Here is a 17,142-nt window from a genome sequence, read left to right on the forward strand (position 1 = left end):
CTCTTCACATTCTGCCATTAGAGTGGTATCATCCCCATATCTGAGGCTGTTGATGTGTTTCCCGCCTATCTTGATTTCAGCTTGTAACTCATCCAGCCCAGCCTTTTTCATGATGTGCTTAAAGTATAGGTTAAACAAATGGGGTGACAGCAGACAGCGCTGTCGTATTCCTTTCTCAATCTTGAACCAATCAGTTGTTCCATACAGGGTTCTAACTGTTACTTCTTGACCTGCACACAGATTTCTCAGAAGACAGATAAGATGGTCTGGTATTCCCATCTCTTTAAGAACTTTCTATAGTTTGTCATGATCCACATAGTCAAAGGCTTTAGTGTTGTCAATGAAACAGAGATAGATGTTTTCCTGAAATTCCCTTGCTTTCTCTATAATCCAGTGAATGTTGGCAATTTGATCTTTAGTTTCTCCTCCATTTCTAAACCCAGCTTGGACATCTGGAAGTTTTTGGTTCACATAATGCTGAAGCCTAGCATGCAAGATTTTAAGCATGACCTTACTAGCATGGGAGATGAGTACAACTGTCAGTGGTTAGCACATTCTTTGGTACCCTTCTTGGGAACTGGGATGAGGATTGACCTTTTCCAGTCCTGTGGCCACTGCTGGGTTTCCAGATTTGCTGATATAATGAATGCAAAATCTTGATGGCATCATCCTTTAGGGATTTGAATAATTCTGCTGGAATTTCTTTGCATCCACTAGCTTTATTAACAGTAGTGCTTCTTAAGGCCCACTTGACTTCACACTCCCAAATGTCTGGCTCTGGGTGACTAACCACATCATCATGGTAATGCAGTTCATTAAGATCTTTTTTATACAGTTCTTCCATGTATTCATCTCTTCTTGATCTCTTCATTGTCTCCTCTATCATTTTTATCCTTTATTATGCCATCTTCGGGTGGAATGCTCCCTTGATGTTTTCAATTTTCCTGAAGAGATTTCTAGTCTCTCCCCTTCTGTTTTTTATTCTAGCTTTATGCACTGTTCATTGAAGAAGGCCTTCTTGTCTCTCCTAGCTGTTCTTTGGAACTCTGCGTTTAGTTGGATGTACCTTTCCCTCTCTCCCTTGCTTTTTGATTCTTTTCATTCTTCCACTATTTGTAAAGCCTCCTTGGATAACCACTTTGCCTTCTTGCTTTTCTTTTTCTTTGGGATGGTTTTGTTTGCCACCTCCTGTACAATATTACAGACCTCTGTCCATAGTTTTTCAGGCACACTCTAGATCTAGTCCCTTGAATCTATTCATTACCTCTACTGTGAATCCATATGGCATTTGATTTAAGTCATACCTGGCTGGTCTAGTGTTTTTCCCATGTTTTCTTTAGTTTAAGCCTGAGTTTTTCTGTGAGAATCTGATGATATGAGCCATAGTCAGCTCCAAGTCTTGTTTTTGCTGACTGATTATAGTTCCTCCAGCTTCAGCTACAAAGAATGTAATCAATTTGATATCAGTAATGACCATTTGGTGAGGTCCATGTATAAAGTCATCACTTGTGTTGTTGAAAAAGGGTCAACAATATGAAGAATCCCTTTCGTGGATCACTGCCTTGTTGTGGCAAAGGGGCTTGCATAACTCAGTGAAGCTATGAGCCATGCCATGCAGGGCCACCCAAGATGGACGGGTCACAGCAGAGAGTTCTGACAAAACATGATCCACCAGAGGAGGGAATGGCAAACCACACCAGTATACTTGCCATGAGAACCTCAGGAACTGTATAAAGGGCCATATGCAGAGTACATCTTGCTAAATGCCTGGCTGGATGAATCATAAGCTGGAATCAAGACAGCTGGGAGAAATATTAACAGCCTCAGATATGCAGATGATACCACCCTAATGGCAGAAAACTAAGAAGAACTAAAGAGCCTCTTGATGAGGGTGGAAGAGAGAGTGAAAAAACTGACTTCAAACTCAACTTAAAATCATGGCATCCAGTGCTATCACATCATGGCAAACAGATGGGGAAAAAATGCAAACAGTGGCAGATTTTCTTTTCTTGGGCTCCAAAATCACTGTGCTTCAAATTTCATGGTGACTGCAGCATGAAATTAAAAGATATTTGTTCTTTTGAAAAAAACCTATGACAAACCTAGACAGAATGTTAAAAAGCAGACACATCACTTTGCTGAAAAAGGTCTGTATAATCAAAGCTATGGTTTTTCCAGTAGTCATGTATGCAGAAGGCTATGGCACCCCACACCAGTACTCCTGCCTGGAAAATCCCATGGACGGAGGAGCCTGGTAGGCTGCAGTCCATGGGGTCGCTAAGAGTCGGACACGACTGTGCGACTTCACTTTTACTTTTCACTTTCATGCATTGGAGAAGGAAATGGCAACCCACTCCAGTGTTCTTGCCTGGAGAATCACAGGGACGGGCGGGCTGCCGTCTCTGGGGTCTCACAGAGTCGGACACGACTGAAGCGACTTAGCAGCAGTAGCATGCATATGAGAGTTGGACCATAAAGAAGGCTGAGCACTGCAGAACTGATGCTTTTGAACTGTGGTGCTAGAGAAGACTCTTGAGAGTTCCTTGGACATCTTGGAGATCAAACCAGTCAATCCTAAAGGAAATCAACCTTGAGTATTCATTGGAAAGACTGATGCTGAAGTTGAAGCTCCAATACTTCAGCCACCTGACGTGAAAAACTGACTCATTTGAAAAGACCCTGATTCTGGGAAAGATTGAGGGCAGGAGGAGAAGGGGCGGCAGAGGATCTGATGGTTGGATGGCATCACTGACTCAGTGGACACGAATTAGCAAACTCCAGGAGAGAGTGGACAGAGAATACTGGCGTGCTGCAGTCCATGGGGTCACAAAGAGTTGGACACAACTTAGCAACTGAACAGCAACAAAGAATTAAAATGGTTCATAAAATGAATAAGTTTCTGAAAATTTAAACTTCGTGAGATTAAAAACTGCTTCATCAAATTAAAAACTTCTTCATAATATTGAAATTATAAAATTATTTATAAAATTAAAAATTTCTGTTCCAGGAGACACCTTATTCAGAAAACCAAAAGATGAACCACAGACTGGAAGAAATCATTTCCAAAACACATATCAAATAAAGGATCTGTACTCAAATTAGACCAAACAGCCCCATTCACATTTGGTAAAGGCTGAAAAACACACCTAGCCAAAGAATATAAACAGATATGTACATAGATATTTTTATCAAGATATAATTTTTATATCTCTGTGTAGATTTTAACATCTCTGGGTACATAGATATTTATATCTCTCGGTAGATAAATATATATATATATCTATGTAGATCAATATTCCATAAAATTAAAACTTCCATAAAAATAACTTTCATAAATTGAATAACTGGCATAAATTGAATAATTTTCATAAAATTAATAACTTTCATACAACTAATAACATTCATATTACTCACTTCCTTACAATTACTCACTTTCCTATGAGTAAAAACTTACTCAGAAAAAATAAAAATTATAAAATTACTTATTAAATTAAAAACTTTTACTCTATGAAATACCTTATTCAGAAAATCAAATAATGAACCACAAACTGAAAGAGACTATTTCCAAAACACATATCAGATAAAGGATCTATACTCAAATTATACCAAACAGCTCCATTAAAATTTGGCAAGGATTGAAACACAAAACTGGGGGAAAAAAGATAAACAGATAATAAATAAGGAAGGAAGAAGGACTAGGGTGGGATAGAGACTGCCCCTTGAGACAGCTAACCCTAGGATCTGACGTTCCCTCACCTGGTCAATGTCCTGAGAAAACCACCATTCAAACAGGCATGTGAACCTCCCTCCCTTCATTGTACCGCTACTTACAATAGACAGATTAAATCTTAAAGAAATGTGGTACATATATACAATGGGCCATTACTCAGACAAGAAAACTGCCACTGAAATTATGCCACTGGTCACCACAAGGTTGAACCCTGGAGGATCAAACACTAAGTGGAGTCTGCAACAGAGGAAGAAAATAGCAGATGATGTCCTTTGTAGGCAAAGTTTAAAAAAAGAAATACATTGGAAGTAATTTACAACACCAAAGGAGACTCAGAGCTTCAAATACAAAAAAAGAATCCAGAAAAAGAAAAGGGCTAGGGATGAATTAGGAGGTCAGTACTAATGTAAACACAGAAATCTGTATCTGTATTAGCTAACCCACAAGGATTATCTCCTGCCTTCCTTTCTTCTATTTACATATACATAGAAATACTTATATCTAACATATAAATAAATACCTGTCACTATAGTAGATAATACACAAGGAATATCCCCTTCCTTTTGCACATATAAAAACATTTGTATCTCTAATAGTTCCTCCACAGGGACCTGATGTTCACATAGAGAACTTTACTCCACCTTGTTCAATAATCTCTATGGCAAAAGAATCAATAAAAAGTACAAATATGTTGTATGATTAAGTCATAACTGAATCAGTCTGTTGTACACTTGTTGCAGTGGAAGGAAAAAAAAAGGAGTGAATTTTTCTCTTTCCCCTTCCTGAGAACAAAGAAGATGAAGAGAACAGTGAGCAGGCCTGAACATTCCTACTTTTTTTACTTTAACTGCTCCTAACTCTGCATGTCTGTAAGTTTGCTTTTCTGCAGCCTAACTCTGCAGGCGTTACAGTTCACATTTTTCTTTAGACTCTATGCCAAATACATCCCCTGTCTGCTTACGACACCCCTGCCCTTGTGTTACACGTCGGAAAGAAGGCCACAGAGCCACTGAACGGCCAGACTCAAAGACTGAGCTACTGACTCTAGCCTGTGACTGTCTTTGAAATTGTTAAATGAAAATATCTCCTGCCATATTAATGAACAAGAAATGTCACCGCCATCAGTGATTTCTGGCCCCCAAATGTGAATGAGGGCTCCCCAGATTGTGATCCAGGGGATGCTGCTGCTGCCCTCCACCCCCCCTCCACCGCCCCCGCCAGTGACTGCTGAGGGGCTGGGGGTGCAGGAAGCAAGGTGGGCGAGGAGATGGGACTGGCCCCGACGGCTGAGGTCACGGGAAAGGAGTGGAGGCAGTGACCCCGAGGCTGCACCTCCAGACACAGAATGCTAGATCCCTTAACCTGATACCTGATCTTTGATGTGCAGACTGCCTGCTCCCTGTGTTGCAAACCTGTACATAGCCTGACTCACCCTCTGCCTCCTTGGAGCAGTTTTCTCAGAGCTACTGAGATGCTGTCTCCTGGGTTTAGAGTTCTAAACATTCGCACCAAATAAAATAACTCTCTACTTTCAGAGTGTGACTATATTTTTTAGTCGACGAAACAATGCACGAGGAAGAAATCAAGACCCTGTCACCCTTGTCCCTCATCTTATGTAAGCCCCTGGACTCCTCATGGAGCGGGGGCGCAGTTCTTGAGGCATGAGACTACTGTGTTCTGCTCTCTGCCGGCTGAGAATTAAAGCCACCTTTCTATTTCCTCCAAACTCTGTCTCCATATTTTTCATTCAGCTTCAGTGGGCAGAGAGGCCAAGCTTTTGGCCAGCAACACACTGAAGACAAGCACAAAATAGCAGATCAACTAGACTTCAACATAGCATTGGCATGAGATTAAAGAAAAGGAAAGAAAAGTAATGCCTAGTTTATGCCCTCCCACCTGCTGGACTCAGGATGCTATTTGATCCCAGGAACGTGATTAGGCTTGAATTCCAGGGCTGGGCTAGTGTGGGGGCTAGACAGCCAGGCAGGATGCCCTGCATTGAGATCTGTTTCAATCCTGTACTGTCTCTGGTTTTCTCTGGCTGGGACCAGAATCCCTAGTGCAACCCACTGATGGGGGCCTGAACCTCTGGCCTTGAGGGCAAGGGTAAAGTCACCAAGTATCCAGGGCCCTGGCACGGGGGACCCCAGTTGAAGCCTCCTTCCTGAGAGTGCAGCCTCGTAGGCACCTCAGCTGGGAGCAGTGCCCCAGGTAGGCATGAGATTTGAGGGGAGGGGTAAAGCTTTAGGGGGAAGCAGTGAGACTCAAGGCCTTTGGGGTTTGCTCAGTCACATTCCACTCAAATTTATAGCCCAGGAAGTTAACCTTCCCTAAGGCTCTGGTTGCAGGTGGAACCAGAGTTGGGCACGACAAAGTGCTGCCACATTTGGACATTTCCTGTAACTACAACTTGCCCACTGGTGTTTACTGGCACCTGTGTGGCTGTTAATGACCACAGCCCCCTGGAAAGGTCCTGGGGTGGGTATTGCAGAAATCAATTCCAAACATAACTGCCTTTCAAGAAGCATCTTGTAACATATAAAATTTCCTCACATCCTTTAGGAAAAAAAAACCCAGATGGCCTCAGGACAAGATGCTCCACATCCCTAAATATTACAGGAGGAATGCCGATTAAAACGACAACAAAAAATCAAATCCCACCTGTCAGAATGGTCATCTTCACAAGTTGACAAATAATAAATGTGGGAGAGAGCTGGGAGAAGAGGGAACCTCCCTGCATAGTTAGTGGGAATGGACATTGGCAACAGTTGCTAGAAAGGACAGCTTCCCCATCCCAGAAAAAAAAAAAAAAACTTTCCAGAAAACTAAGCCTAGGATATGGACTTCCCACACATGAACCTAAATCCTGAGAGAATCATCATTCAAAAAGACACACACACCACAGCGTTCACCGCAATGCTACTTCCAATAGCCAAGACACAGACTCAATAAAGTATCACCAACAGAGTAAATCTTAAAGAAACGTGGTACATATATACAATAGGCTGTTATTCAGATATAAAAATTGCCACTGAAATTACGAAATTAAGCCGCTGGTCACCACAAGGATGGACCTTGGAGGATCATACAGTAAGTGGATTTAGCAACAGAGGAAGAAAATAGCAGATGATGTCCCTTCCAGGCAAAGTAAAAAAAAAAAGAGAGAGAGAGAGAGAGACAGTGGAAGTAATTTACAACACAAAAGGAGACTCAGAGATTCATACACAAAGAATTGCAGGGGAAAAAAATGGAAAGGGCTAGGGATGAATTAGGAAGTCAGTACTGACGTATACACAGAAATCTGTATCTGTATTAGCTAACCCACAAGGATTATCTCCTTCCTTACTTTCTTGCGTTTATGCTCATATACAGAGAAACATTTGTCTCTAACATATACATAGAAATCTGTGGCTGTAATAGATAATCCACAAGGACTATCTCCTTCTTTTCCTTGCACATGTACAAAAAATGTGTATTTCTAATGAAGAGTCCAGAGGGACCTGATATTCAGCACAGAGAAGTTTATGAACTTTGTTTAATAAAGTCTATGGCAAAAATTTTTTTAAAAAGTACAAATATGCTGTATTTATCTGTCATAAGTAAATCAATCCATTGCTCACTGAGTGATAGTTGCTCCGTCATGCCTGACTCTCTGCAACCCCATGGACTGGAGCCTGCTAGGCTCCTCTGTCCATGGAATTCTACAGGCAAGGTTCCTGGACTGGGTTGCCATTTCCTTCTCCAGGGGATCTTCCTGACCCAGGGATCCTGCATTGCCAGTCTTTACCATCTGAGCCACCAGGGAATCCTACTGCTGCTGCTGCTAAGTTGCATCAGTCGTGTCCGACTCTGTGTGACTCCACAGACGGCAGCCCAACAGGCTCCTCTGTCCCTGGGAGTCTCCAGGAAAGAATACTGGAGTGGGTTGCCATTTCCTTCTCCAATGCAGGAAAGTGAAAAGTGAAAGTGAAGTCGCTCAGTCGTGTCCAACTCTTAGCGACCCCATGGACTGTAGCCTACCAGGCTCCTCCATCCATGGGATTCTCCAGGCAAGAGTACTGGAGTGGGGTGCCATTGCCTTCTCCCAGGAACCCTACTATTAAGAGACATTTCTAAGTATAAAGACAGTTCAACTTAAAAAGTATCAGCAGAGACATGCTTGACTTTATCTTATAATCTATAGACAATACATCAGAATATGTAATGAATCCATACACCTTTTCCAAAGGAATACCCAATACACAAGTAGCAATAAAGTTATAAATGACAGTCATCAATCAGATGAAATAATTTAGATGAAGCTTTTCTCTCTCAAAGAGATGGGGACTGGGCAAGTGGTCAGGAAGGAAATACAATGTGCTTTTAACTTTGTATGAAAAATAATGTTGCTGATAATAATGTTGTTCCACGTTGCGGAACATAGTTCTGTTTTTGGCAAATAAATCTTCTACTTCAAATTGCTGTCCAAATGCTTTATTAAAACTCTGCTTCTGGCCTTTGTTTTGGAATCTGTTACTTTTGTTGCCACCTCCTGATCGCTGTCCTCTGAAGCTTCTACTTCTTTCCTGCTGTCCCCTGACACCTTGGTTGGCCTCGCCTGTCCCCTGAAGCCTCAATGGCCTTCTCACTGTCCTCGGAAGTTGCAATATCCTTCCCGTGGACCGTCTAGCTCTGGTTGCTTCTGTGCTGGTAGAAGCTGCCAGTGCCGTGAATCATGCCACTTTTCCCGTACTTCTGTTACTGATGCAGTAGGGATATCAAAGCAAACACCCTGCTTTCCTTTGAGAAAGACCATTCCCTTCACTTTGGAATCAATATCCTCACCCAGCTGCTCTTTAAATTCTTTCCAAGCATAGCTAATGTTTGGCATTTCAGTTGAGCACCACAAGATCATAATCACAGAGCCCGCTTTGGAGTTGATCAAGGAGCGCTGGGCTACCGAGGTGGCACCGGAAATGCGGGCCAGGGCTGCTGCCAGGGCTTCTACAGCTCCCTTCTCCGCAGTCAGCTTCTCGGCTGACTGCTTGAAGTGACCAATCGCAGTGGGAGGCACAGAGTCCAGGAGCCTGATGGCATCTTTGCTAGAAGCTTTTATTACCTCTGTTGCAGAAGGAACAGCTATTTGTTAAAATTTAATTCCTGCTTTTTCAGACATTTCTCCAAAGAAGACTTACAGATGGCTAACAAACACATGAAAAGATGTTCAACATCACTCATTATCAGAGAAATGCAAATCAAAACCACAAAGAGGTACCATCTCACGCCGGTCAGAATGGCTGCTATCCAAAACTCTACAAGCAATAAATGCTGGAGAGGGTGTGGAGAAAAGGGAACCCTCTTACACTGTTGGTGGGAATGCAAACTAGTACAGCCACTATGGAGAACAGTGTGGAGATTCCTTAAAAAATTGGAAACAGAACTGCCTTATGATCCAGCAATCCCACTGCTGGGCATACATACCGAGGAAACCAGAATTGAAAGAGACACGTGTACCCCAATGTTCATTGCAGCACTGTTTATAATAGCCAGGACATGGAAGCAACCTAGATGTCCATCAGCAGATGAATGGATAAGACAGCTGTGGTACATATACACAATGGAGTATTACTCAGCCATTAAAAAGAATACATTTGAATCAGTTCTAATGAGGTGAATGAAACTGGAGCCTATTATACAGAGTGAAGTAAGCCAGAAAGAAAAACACCAATACAGTATACTAACGCATATATATGGAATTTAGAAAGATGGTAACAATAACCCTGTATGCGAGACAGCAAAAGAGACACAGATGTATAGAACAGTCTTTTGGACTCTGTGGAAGAGGGAGGGAGGGATGATTTGGGAGAAAAGCATTGAAACATGTATAATATCTTATATGAAATGAATCTCCAGTCCAGGTTCGATGCATGATACAGGATGCCTGGGGCTGGTGCACTGGGATGACCCAGAGGGATGGGATGGGGAGGGAGGTGGGAGGGGGGTTCAGGATGGGGAACACGTGTACAGCAGTGGCAGATTCATGTTGATGTATGGCAAAACCAATACAATATTGTAAAGTAATTAGCCTCCAATTAAAATAAATAAATTTATATTAAAAAAAAATTCCCGCTTTTTGCTCCACTTGGGCTGACTGGTATTCTTCTTTGTGCTGGTAGAAGCAGATGCAAACCCCGGTCCTCTCCACTCTACCTATTTGCCCATAATGATGAATGTAGGATTCTACATCCTTTGGTGGAGAACTCTGAACAACCAGATCAACCTTGGGGATGTCTCACCCATGTGCAGGAACATTGGTTGCAACCAAAACTCCAAAATCACCATTTCTAAAACCTCTCAGGGCGATTTCCCTCTGCTTCTGTGGAATGTCTGGTGTAATGACTGGCATCCTGTCTTACAGCCACATTCTGTGACAACTCCTGGGCTTCTTTCTTCATTTCACAAAATATGATAGTGCGCCCTTGATAACCACTGTACACTCAGACACATCTCCAGTAACTGATGTCCTCTGAGCCCAGTGGCACTTGATAGCCAGATGCTCTAGAGTTATTGCAGTTTTCTGCGTCTTTTTACCAGTCAGGTCCACTTGTTCGTATGTAGATTTCATGTATTTCGTAGCAACATTATACACCCAATAGGGGCAAGTTGCAGAAAAAAGCAGTGTTTGGGGATTGTCTTCTGAATCTTTCTTGTATGTCACACATAAAATCTCTTCCACTTGATCAGGAAAGCCCATATCCAACATCTGGTCAACTTCAGCCAGGATAACATGCTTAAGTTTGGTGAGATCTAGCTTGCCATTCTGCAGGTGGTCTTTGATACGACATTTCACCATGAAAACAAGCCGCTGCCAGGTTTGTTGTGATGTCACTGAAGTCTCTGCTTACTTGACTTGCCAGCTCCCTTGTGGAGCAAGAACCGGTACCTGAGGGGCATGACCTCTCTTCCAGTCTTGCAGTTCTCCAAGAAGTTTCTCAACCAAAGGGATAGCAAAAGAGAATGTCTTTGCAGTTCCTGTCTGCGCCTGTGCAATCAAATCCTTCCCACTATAGACACAGTGAAACATCTTTGCTTGTATAGGAAACAGGAAGGTCACCCCATGGGCTTTGAGAAGTTGAATAGTTTCTTCAGATACGGGAAAATTAGAGAAAGCTCCTTCTTTTTGCTCCACAGTCATTCCCTGCTCTAACTCACTGTTTTCTTCACTGGCAGCTTCCTTGGAGTTGGAGTCAGGTCCAGAATCAGGGAATCCATTCTTGAGGTTGGGGCTTTTCTCTCGAATTTCTCCATTTATTTCTTTTTCTTCCTTCCTATTTTTGGGCTTGGGTGCACCCAATTCTTCCTCAGAAGGCTCTTCATTTTTTATAACTTTTTTGGTTTTAAGAGAAACAATTGTATTTTCACAGGCCTCCTTTGAATTTTTTTGAACTTTGGTTTTAGGAGAAATAATGTCATCTTAGGATGGGTCCTCTTTCTTTTTTGACTTTTTAGATTTAGGAGAATTCACATCAACCTCAGAAAGTTCTGCTTTCTTTTTAACCTTTTTAGCTTTGGGAGAAATTATTTCTTACTTTTCTTCTGCTTCCTCTTTAGTCTTACTAGATTTTGGCTTCTCTTTTTTACCTTTCTTCTCATTTTGCTTTTGCGGCATCTCCACTCATGCCACGGCTGCATCTGACTCCAAATCTGCGTCACTAAGAAGTTTCCCTGGCATCACTCACACAAGCTGTGTAGGCCAACCAGTCTCAGTTGCTCACTGAGGACAAGCACAAAACTGCAAATTGACTAGACTTCAACATAGCACTGACATGAGACAAAAGGAAAGAAATACAGTGTTAGTTTATGCCCTCCGACCTCTGTGACTTGCTATCCCCTCCCTGGACCCTGAGTAGACTCAGTCCCAGGGCTGCACTGGGGTGGGGCCGACACAGCCACGCAGGGCACCCTGCACTGAGGCTCCTCTTAAGCCTGTACTGTCTGGTTTTCTCTGGCTGGAGCCAGACTCCCTAGTGAACCCCAGAAATAGTGGCCTGACTCTGGATACAGGATATCCTGTATCCAGAGGATACAGGGGAAAGTCACCAAGTATCCAGCCCTCCGGTGCTGGGGTCCCCAGCTGAAGCCTCCTTCCTGAGTGTGCAGCCTCCTAGGCACCTCAGCAGGGAGTGGTACCCAAGGTAGGCATGAGCCTGGAGGGGAGGAGTGAAGCTTTAGGGAGAAGAAGTAGGGAGACTGAAGTCCTTGGGTGTTTGCTCAGGCACACCCCACCGTAATTCACAGCCCAGGAAGCCCACTTTCCCTAAGGCTCTGGGCGCATGTGCAACCAGTTGAACATGAAGAAGTGCTGCCGCCTTGTGGACATTTCCTATAACTACACTTGTCCACCAGTGCTGACTGGCACCTCCAATTCAAAAGGCCTGTGGGGCAGTTAATGACAGTTGCCCTCAGAAAAGGCCCTGAGGCAGGTATTGCAGAAATGAACACCAAACACAACCTATGTTCAAGAAGCCAATTTCAAAGGTCAATCTTCCTCACATCCTTTAAGGAAAGAAAGAAAGAAAAGAGAGAAAAAGAACCCAGACGGCCACAGGCCAAGATGCTCAGCATCCCGAAGTATTACAGGAGTGACGCTGATCAAAATGACAAGCAATCAAATCCCACTGGACAGAATGGCATCCTAACTGTCTGCAAACAGTGCATGGAGGAGAGAGCCGGGGGATGATGGAACCTCCCCTCACGTTCCCTGGGAACAGACATTGGCAAGTCTCTTGAAGGGACAGCCTGCACAGGGCAGAACACACAGGTCAAGAGAACTAAAGCTAGGATTCTAATACCCACACCTGGGCCTACATTACTAGGATTCTAATACCCACACCTGGGCCTACATTACTAGGATTCTAATACCCACACCTGGGCCTACATTACTAGGATTCTAATACCCACACCTGGGCCTACATTACTAGGATTCTAATACCCACACCTGGGCCTACATTACTAGGATTCTAATACCCACACCTGGGCCTATATTACAAAAAAATCACCATTCAAAATGACACATGAACCCCAACCTTCACTGCAGTGGTACCTCCAACTGCCAAGACACAGACACAAGAAAAGGTCCACTGACAAATCTTAAGGAAATGTTGTACATATATACAAGGGGCTATTACTCAGACTTCAAATATCGCCAATAAAATTATGAAATTAAGCCAATGGTCCCCACAAGCATGGACCTTGGAGGAAAATACACTAAGTGAAGTCAGCACCAGAGGAAGATAGAAGAATAGCAGATGATGTCCCTGGAGGGTGAAATTGAACAAAAGAGTTACAGAGGAAATAATTTGCATCATAAAATGAGACTGAGATTAAAACACAAATATTATAAAAAAAAAAAAGAGAGAGAGAGAGAAAGTTCCAGGGATGAATTAGGAGGTTGTTACTACTGTATACACAGAAATCTGTATCTGTAATAGATTATGCACAAGAATTATCTCCTTCCTTCCTTCCACATATGTGCTGAAATGTGTATCTCTAACATTGTTGTTGTTTGGTCGCTAAGTCGTGTCAGAAAATTTGCAAACTCCTTGAATGGTAGCCTGCCAGGTTCCTCTGCTCATGGCATTACCCAGGCAAGTATACTGGAATGGGTTGTTATTTCCTTCTCCAGGGTTTCTAATATACCCGCAGAAATATGTCTTGGTATTAGCTAAGCAACCAGGATTATTTTCCACCTTCCATCCTTCCTTCTGTGCATGTATCTAGAGAAATATTTATCTCTATCATATACCAAGAAATCTGTAGCTGTAATAGAACACCCACAAGGACTATCTCCTTCCTTCGTTTCTTGCACATGTACAAGGAAACTATACCTCTAATAAATGTTCCACAGGGATCTGATGTTCAGCACAGAGTACTTTATTCGACCTTGTTCAATAAACTGTGTGGCAAAATAATCAGTAAAAAGTACTAAAGCCCATAATATATGTGTCATAGCTGAATCAGTCCATTGTACACTGTGGACAAAGACAAAGCTGAAAATAGCCTGGACTTCAACATAGCATCAGCATGAAATAAAGGAAAGAAAAGTAATGTCTAGTTTATTTCCTCCAATCTGTTTGACTTAGGATGTTATCTGAATCTTGGTAGCTGAATAGGCTTAAACCAGGGATGGACGTGGGTGGTATTGAGATAGCCGAGCTGGGACCAGTATCCTTAGTGAACTGAAATCCTGATGGCCCGACCCTCTGACTTGGAGGAACACAGAAAATTGCCCAGATTGCAGGTTTCCCCGTGCTGGGGTCTCCAGCTCAAGACTCCTTCTTGAGAGTGCAGCCTCCTAGGCACCCCAGCAGGGAGCACTGCCCAAGTTAAGCATGAGGCTAGAGGGGAGGGGTGAAGCTTCAGGGCGGAAGAGGTGGTGAGATAGAAGGGCTTGGGTGTTTGCTCAGGCACACTCCACTCTAATTCACAGCCCAGGAAGTCGACTTTCCTTAAGGCTCTGGTAGCAGGTGGAACCTGAGTTGAGCATGAAGAAGTGCTGCCGCCTTGTGGACATTTCCTGTAAGAACAACTTGCCCACCAGTGCTGACTGGCACCTGCAATTAGGAAGGCCTATGGGGCTGTTAAACGTCCTGCGGCAGGTATTAGAGATAAATTCCAAATACAATCGACTTTCAAGAAATCAATTTTAAAGGTCAATTTTCCTCATGCCCCTTAAGGAAAGAAAAAAAGAACCCAAACAACCACAGGCAAGATGTTCATCATCCTGAATCATTACAGGAGTGATGCCGATCAAAACGACAACAAGAAATCAACAAGAAATCAAATCCCATCGGACATTGGACAGTTAGAATGGCCATCCTAACTGTCTGCAAACAGTACATGGAGGAGAGAGCTGGGAGATGATGAAATCCCCCTTCGTGTTGCCTGCGAACAGACGCTGGCAAGAGCCCTTTGAAGGGACAGCCTGCACAGGCCAGAACAAAACAGTTAAGACAACTAAAGCTAGAATTCTAATACTCACACCTGGGCCTATAGAAAAACCTTCATTCAAAATTACACATGCACCTCAACTTTCACTGTAGTGGTACCTCCAACTGCCAAGACATAGACCCAAGAAAAAGTCCACTGACAGATAAAATCTTAAAGAAATGTGGTACATATACACAAGGGGCTATTACTCAGACTTCAAATGTCGCCACTGAAATTATGAAATTATGCCAGTGGTCCCCACAAGCATGGACCTTGGAGGAAAATACACTAAGCGAAGTCAGCAACAGAGGAAGAAAATAGCAGATGATGTCCCAGGAGGGAAAAATTGAAAAAAAGACATACAGAGGAAGTAATTTACAACTTAAAAAGAGACTTAAAAAGAATTGTTTAAAAAAGAAGAAAAGAAAGTGCCAGGTACATATTAGGAGATTACTACTACCTTATACACAGAAATCTGTATCTATAATAGATAATCCACAAGGACCTGATTTTCAGCACAGGAATTCTATTCAACCTTGTTCAATAACGATAAAAAGAACAGATACGCTGATATATATATGTGTGTATATATATATATATATATGTCTTAACTGAATCAGTTAATCACAAAACTGCAAATTGACTATACTTCAACAATAGCATTGGCATGAGATTAAAGAAAAGAAAAAGAAAAGTAATGCTTATTATATCCCCTCCGACCTCGCTTACTTGCGCTGCTATCCCCTCCCTGTACCCTGAGTAGACTAGAGTCCCAGGGCTGCACTGGGGTGGGGTTGAGACAGCCAGGCAGGGTCCGCTTCATAGAGATGCCTCTTAACCTGTACAGTCTGTTTTTTTTCTGGCTGGGACAAGCATCCCTATTGCACCCAACGATGGTGGCATAGTCCGCTGGCCTCGAGGATACAGGGTAAAGCTACCAAGAATCCAGGGCCCTGGCGCTGGCGTCCCCTGCTGAAGCCTCCTTCCTGAGAGTGCAGCCTCCCAGGCACTTCAGCAGGGAGCGGTGCCCCAGGTAGGCATGAATCTTGAGGGGAGGGGTAAAACTTTACGGGGAAGAAGTAGTGAGACTCAAGCACTTGGGTGTTTTCTCAGACATATGCCTCTCTAGTTCACTGGGCCAGGAAGCCCGCCTTCCCTAAGGCTCTGGTCGCAGATGGAACAGAGTTGGGCATGAAAAAAGTGCTGCCGCCTTGTGGACATTCCTTATAACTACAACTCAATCTTTTGTGCTTACTGGCACCTCCAATTCACAAGGCCTGTGGGGCTGTTAGTGACAGCTGCCCGTAGGAAAGGTCCTGGGACGGTTATTGAAGAAATAAATTCCAAACACAATGAACTTTCAAGAAGCCAACTGCAACAGGTAAGTTTTTCTCACATCCCCAAAATCCCCAAATGGCCACAGGACAAGATGCTCAACGTTCCCAATTATTGCAGGAGGAATGCCAATCTAAAAGACAACAAGAAGTCAATCCTCACCTGTCAGAATGGTCATCCTCACAAATCTACAAACAACAAATGCGGGAGAGAGCCAGGCAGAGAGGAAACCCCCCTATATGCTCAGTGTGAATGGACACTGGAAACAGCCCCTAGAAAGGACAGTCTCCTCAGGCCAGAAACTAAAGCTTCAAAAGGGCTCAGCCCATGGTCTGACATACCCACACCTGGGCCTGTATCCTGAGAAAACCGTCAGTGAAAAATACACAGGCACTCCATCGTTCACTACAGCACTGCTTCCTAGAGCCAAGACACAGAACCAGCAAGATGCCACCCGATGGATTAAAGGTTAAAGAAGATGTGTACATATATACAATGGACTGTTACAGTCATGAAAAATGGCCACTGAAATTGTGCCACTAATTGTCACAAGGATTGACCTTGGAGGGTCATCAGATCAGATCAGATCAGTCGCTCAGTCGTGTCCGACTCTTTGCGACCCCATGAATCGCAGCACGCCAGGCCTCCCTGTCCATCACCAACTCCCGGAGTTCACTCAGACTCACGTCCATCGAGTCAGTGATGCCATCCAGCCATCTCATCCTCTGTCGTCCCCTTCTCCTCCTGCCCCCAATCCCTCCCAGCATCAGAGTCTTTTCTAATGAGTCAACTCTTTGCATGAGGTGGCCAAAGTACTGGAGTTTCAGCTTTAGCATCATTCCTTCCAAAGAAATCCCAGGGCTGATCTCCTTCATAGACTAAGTGAAATCAGTTGGATGGAGAAAGACAATTTTGCCTTATAGGCAAAATACAAAAAGAGATACAATGGAACAAATTTACAACAAAAATAGTGACTCTGAGAATTCAAACACAAGTACAAGTTCCCAAGAAAAAGTGAAAGAGCAAGGATGAATTAGGACGTCAGGGCTAAGATATACACAGAAATCTGTATCTGTAATAGATAATCCAGAAGGTTATCTCTTTCCTTC

The 17,142-nt window shown here is 43.2% G+C and overlaps 1 pseudogene; it reads right to left on the reverse strand.

Moving 5' to 3' along the window:
• Window positions 1–8,354: 8,354 nt before the first annotated feature.
• On the reverse strand, window positions 8,355–11,378 carry LOC109575167 (nucleolar RNA helicase 2 pseudogene; annotated as a pseudogene).
• Window positions 11,379–17,142: the final 5,764 nt, after the last annotated feature.

The sequence above is a fragment of the Bos indicus genome, chromosome 21, assembly GCF_029378745.1.
Source record: "Bos indicus isolate NIAB-ARS_2022 breed Sahiwal x Tharparkar chromosome 21, NIAB-ARS_B.indTharparkar_mat_pri_1.0, whole genome shotgun sequence".
Lineage (NCBI taxonomy): Eukaryota > Metazoa > Chordata > Mammalia > Artiodactyla > Bovidae > Bos > Bos indicus.